This window comes from Cololabis saira, chromosome 16 (assembly GCF_033807715.1).
Source record: "Cololabis saira isolate AMF1-May2022 chromosome 16, fColSai1.1, whole genome shotgun sequence".
Taxonomy (NCBI): domain Eukaryota; kingdom Metazoa; phylum Chordata; class Actinopteri; order Beloniformes; family Belonidae; genus Cololabis; species Cololabis saira.
In genome coordinates this window covers 23379062-23385061 of record NC_084602.1, presented here as the reverse complement: position 1 = coordinate 23385061, position 6000 = coordinate 23379062, and positions in this window count along the sequence as shown.

Sequence of the window (6000 nt, the reverse complement as noted above, 5' to 3'; positions counted from 1 at the left end):
TGGATGCGAGGCTGCCGCTGCTGTCCCCCGGGGCTGCCGGGGCTGCCGGCTCTCAAGTCAAATTTCTTACAGGCGTTATTTGGATAAACTGAGCCCAGGTTGGGGATCTTAAAGGGTTAGTTTACCTGAAAAAAATATTTAAACTTAATAAAGTGCCATATTAACAGCGCTACAGCAGGAATTAAAACAGCTTTTAACTGTCGGCTTCCTCATATGGTGTGACCATCGACGCAGAGCCTACGGCGTAGGTTACGCGGCGATGGGCGCCGTACGCGACAAACATTCTCTCACCACTCCCATCTCCCCCTGTAGGCCCTGCACAACCTAGCAGCCTAAGACATGTCTAAGATGTTATTAAAAACTGAGGAGCAATTCAATTCAATTTTTCAATTCAATTTTATTTATATAGTGTCTAATACAACAAAAGTTGTCCCAGACGCTTTCCAGAGACCCAGAACATGACCCCTGAGCAATTATTACATAAACAATGGCAGGTAAAAACTCCACTAGTGGGAGAAAAGCCTTAAGCCAAACAGTGGCAAGGAAAAACTCCCCTTTCCTAGACCTTACTGATACTGGTTCAATAAACATCATCTATATACTTACCTTCGGTAACCATTACACATGGCGAGCCAGCCAGGAGCCTGGTTATGTGTTAGCAGTGAACCACATTACAAGTGTGTGAAGCAATTTTGAGTGTGTAAAAGTATTTTGAGTGAGTGAAAAATTTTCAAGTGTGTAAATTCTTTGTCTGTGTATACATTTCTGATTGTTAAAAATGGAGTTCATTATGAGCTCAGGTATCAAAGTCCCCAAAGCAGTAATTATCAGTGGTTTACATGAATCACCAGAAGATGAGGAGATCATAGACTTCCTTAAGAAGTATGGCTCCATGAGACTTGTCCCAGTCATTGACGTTAAGTCAGAGTTTTATAGAAACCTGATTATTGAGTACCAAGATGGTGCTGCTCTTGAAGCCTTATCCCCTCTTCTTCCCTACACACATGAACTTAAAGACAATCCAGATGTAAAATACTACGTTCAAGCTCTGGCAGTGTGTACACAAACAAAGTTGGCTGTAGTGTTACCAAAACTTACCTTGATGAAATAAAGAAGCTAGCCAAACTGAGTGGAAGAGACTTCGAAGAGGTTCTGAAAGACATGATGTCAGAGATCAGTGAGACAATAGAGACTGATGGCAGTGGTGATAATGAGTCTGGAGCCAAACAGCTCGATGCATTCCCGGACACATCTGAACCCCCTCAACCCCAGCTGCTCCCAGGTTCTCCTCGGGTAAGGTTAATTCAGAGTGGTGCTGAGCCATGTCCACCAGCTGATGTGAAGAGAAGTCTGTCCAGTGTGGATAGTGACCTGAATCCACCTGAAATTCAAAAGGTCATTTTTGAGCACATTGTAAGGAGAGATGAATTAAACACACATTCGCACTTTCCCATTAAGCTCCGGTCATTCTCTGGTAAGATCCCCAGACCCAACAGTGAGACAGATTACGACACATGGCTTTCACATGTTGAACTTCTCAGGAAAGACCCCACCATGTCTAATCTTCAGAAGTCACGGAAAATCTTTGAAAGTTTGCTCTCTCCTGCAGCAGATATTGGCCCGGTTTCCCAGATCAGTTAAGTAGCTCTTAACAGCAAAAGACTTCTTTCAAACATTCTTAAGGAGCCTGTGAAAGAAAAACGCGTTTCCCAGAGTCGCTCTTAGCTTAAGAATCTCTTTCATTTAGAAGGAAAAGAAAGATGCTGCTGACCCAGTCTTTACAATCATCTTAGTGAACAAAGACTCACGGATCCAGGCGCGTCAGGCAAATCAATATCACACCAAGCAATGAGATATTAAAACAATGCACCCCACACAAATTTTGATCTATTTTGTAAGATAAGATAAGATAATCTTTATTGTCTCCCTTGAGAGAAATTTGTCTTGGACAAAACTAGAGACTCCAGGCGCCACATACATAACAAAACATAAAATCACAATAAACAAATAACACATCGTCACATCCCCCCACTCTTTGCATGCCCCCCCGCAATGTCCTGAAAACACCTCTACACAAAAAAAAACCCCTTGCTACAGCAACATTATTGCACTTCCCTCTATACATACAGCAGCACACGTTATTGCACATTCCACCCTTCCCACACACACACACACACACACACACACACACACACACACACACACACACACACACACACACACACACACACACACACACACACACACACACACACACACACACACACACAGCTCATTCCTGTTATTGAGTAACTTAATTGATAATGGAATAAATGAGAATTTATATCTACTGAGCTTACAGCTTGGCAACCTATACCTTCTGCCTGATTGCCAACTTAGTTTCAGATTTAACAAAAGTTCTTTAATTGTTATTGTTCTTGTTATTGTTATGTGAATCACTGTTGCTCAATCAAGGTTCTCAGAAAGGTTTGTTTCAGATTTTTCCTTCTAAAATTGATTAACATATCGCTGACTGAGCAATTGCGTAATTTAACTTTAAACGACAACTTAGTTTCAGATTTAACAAAAGTTTTTTAATTGTTAGATTTTTTTTTATTCAGCCTTGCTAAATGTCTGATTTTGGGGCTGCCATTTTTTCTTCCAGTTGCCAGCTTTCATTTTGACCCAGATTCACTAATACTGATCATAAATGGAGGTAAAAGTTATAGATGAGCATTATATGATGTAAATGTAAAGCTTGTGTTCCATGTAAAAGCTGGTGAATTTACACGCTTATCAGATATTTAGTTCAGCATAAGGAGGACATCTAAAGACATCTCAGCATAGGTAATAATTGACAAAATACGCCTCATACTTTACTATCAGCTTATATTATAAGTGGCATTTATGCCTAATATAAACATATTTTTAATTTAACTTTTGTTCAAGCGGGATTTTAGATTTATGAGAGATTTAGAATTGATTTTGTAGACAGGCAGCAACTTATCAGACAAAAGCTGCACATGAAAACATTTATATTATGCATAAAGCATAAAGCAATGCTGAATAACTACATCAAATAGGAATGACTTAATGAATTTTCAGAATCAAACACATGAGCTCAAACATGAACCATAATCTCAAATCTCAGGATAATAACTTGTCATGACCGGGAAAATTATTAAAATTGGTGGAAAAATAGTTAAATGTGACATTTGAAGCTACACATGTCTAAGTCTCCAAAAGTTTGCTGTCCGATGCTGAAAATGGGGAACAGTACATGAAACATTTTATCTTACTTTATTTTTTTTCATAAATGATGTAGGGTTAGGGTTTTGGTAACAATGACACATGTGTGTGTGTGTGTGTGTGTGTGTGTGTGTGTGTGTGTGTGTGTGTGTGTGTGTGTGTGTGTGTGTGTGTGTGTGTGTGTGCTTTTCTGCAGGTAATAACAACATTTATAAATATGGTGATTCATTCTCTGCAGGACAAAACAGACAGTCCGACTCTGGTTCAGATTTAAAGTTTGTCATGAATCTTATTCGGACATGATATCCAATGAATCATTGCAAAAATCTGTGCATGTAACATAATTAGATTAGATTAGAGTTATTATACACTATGGTGACTTTATTATCTTGTTGATAGCTCAAAGTTCTGTACAATATGAGCCCTATTTACTCATGCACATGTTCACAGTCATGCAACATTCTCTTATTTCATAAAAATCTATAGATTAAGATATTAGATTTTTTACATATTGAGACTAGGCGGTCCTGTTTCTTTCATACCCAGAATCACAATGTTTCAACATATGGACAGCAAAACCATAAATCAAATCAGTAGCTTCTGTTTAGCCCAAATGTATGATTATGCCGCTCTGATCCAAGCATTTGCAATCAAGTGGCTGTATTTTCACCTTGTCTCCATTGTTAACAAAGCCAGAAGAAAAAAAGGGGCCATAAGAAAGTCATTCGTGATTCGAACCAGTGCATATTTTATTATTGCTGAGTTGGAGAAAAAAAGAACAAGCATCATTTCATCACTGAAACCTGATGACTGCTTACGGTAAGTAAAGTGACCTTACACTGAAACTATTCCTCGAACCAGTCTTAGTCTTCCTCTTTAACTTAATAGTTAAAGAGGAAGCAATTTTACTTTTAACTTTGTTAGTTTCGTAGTTTTAAAGCTGCTTAATTCCTCGAACTCTTTTTTTTTCAGCCGTATATATTACAGCTGTCACTTACAGTAACAGTGATTGCAAATAGAAGCAAAAGGTTCTGATTCATTCAATCCTACTAACCACCTCGGAATATAACTCTTTACCACCACTTAAATCTGAATGCAAATCATATATGCAGTTTATACAGACAAGAGTGGCGTCTGGTGGTCTTTTGCTCCTGTATCCCATCTGCTTCAAGGTTCGACATGTTATGCGCTCTTGTGCAAACCATGGTTTTAACGATTTTGAGTTACTGTTGCCTCTTGATCATGTCGAATCCGTCCGCTTATTCTCCTCGGACCTCTGACATCTACAAGCCATTTTCATCCGGACACCAGCCGTTTACTATTTCCTCTTTTTCGGACCATAGTCTGTAAACCCCAGAGATGGTTTGCAAGAAGCCCAGAAAATCAGCTATTTCTGAAATATTTATGCCCATCTGGCACCAATAACCATGCAGCTTCCAAAACCCCCCCTTTTTTCCCCCCATTCTAATGCTGGATTTGAATTTCGGCAAGTCATCAGCTCCTAGGACTAATGTTGTGACTGGTATTCATAACTATTCTTTGATTTAACCATCCAGATGCTAGATTCAAAAGAGAGTTAAAATTGATCGTGTAAACAGGCAGGAAGTCATCAGAAATAGCTACACGTGAAAACAGTTACACTATACATTACACATAAAGCAGAACAGCTTAGCGATACACGTTGGGCATGTAGGCATATAGCATGTCGCAATGTTATGGACAGGTTGCCTGCAATAGTACAGGTGCTTGAAGAGATTGCGTCTGAGAACCATCCACAAAGAGCTGTTGAAGCAAGAGGGATATTGGCTCAGATTGATCTTAATTTTGCTCGCTCTCTTGTTCTGTTCAGAAAGGTCCTGAGTGACTCCAAATTTTTATCAGACATGCTCCAGTCTAAAACAGTAGACTATGCTAAGGCTGTCGAGCTTATTGAAGCACTTAAAGAGACACTAGCCCAGTATCGTAGCCAAACCTCTTTTGAGGAAATGTGGAGTGAAACACTTGATTTATGCCAACGAAGTAACATTGATACAACTCAGTGAAAACCAAAGAGGCCAAGACAGACAACAAAGGTGCTTCAGGATACTGTCATCAACTCCACCTTGGGACAGCATGTAGTTTCAGATAGCACATGCACTTTTTGTTGTTTCTGTGTATTATCCAGTTCTGGATAACATGATTGGAGAAATAGGAAGAAGATTTTCTAACACAAATTGTAACATTATGCAGGGTGTCCAGGCTCTAAATCCGTCCAGTCCAACTTTTTTGAGAGAAGAGGCTGTTCTGTTATTGGCTGAGGCTTATGATTCAAATATTGAGGATCTCAAACATGAGTTACACCAGAAAAAGAGAGTACTAGACAGAAAAAAGGGGGAAAAGTAGAGTCCTACAACTCTAATGGAGTTAACTCAGTTTTTCGACCCATACCAGGATGTTTTTTATGAGTTGTTCAGGTTAATAGCGGTTGTTTGACCTGTGAGCAGTGCATCTTGTGAACGAAATTTCTCATCTCTGAGGCTCATAAAGACTTATTTGCGGTCCACTATGACAGAAAAGAGACTATCGAGTTTGGCTGTACTCAGCATTGAATCAAAATGCACAAAAGCATTAGATCTAGATACATTTGTAAAGCGTTTTGCTGAGCAACATGGAAATCGCCACATTCAGCGGTTATAGGCATGACAACTTCATATGCTCACTGGTATCATATAGATTCATTTGAACACTATGGGCAGCTCTGAGATGTTTTATATGAATATATATCAGCTGTTA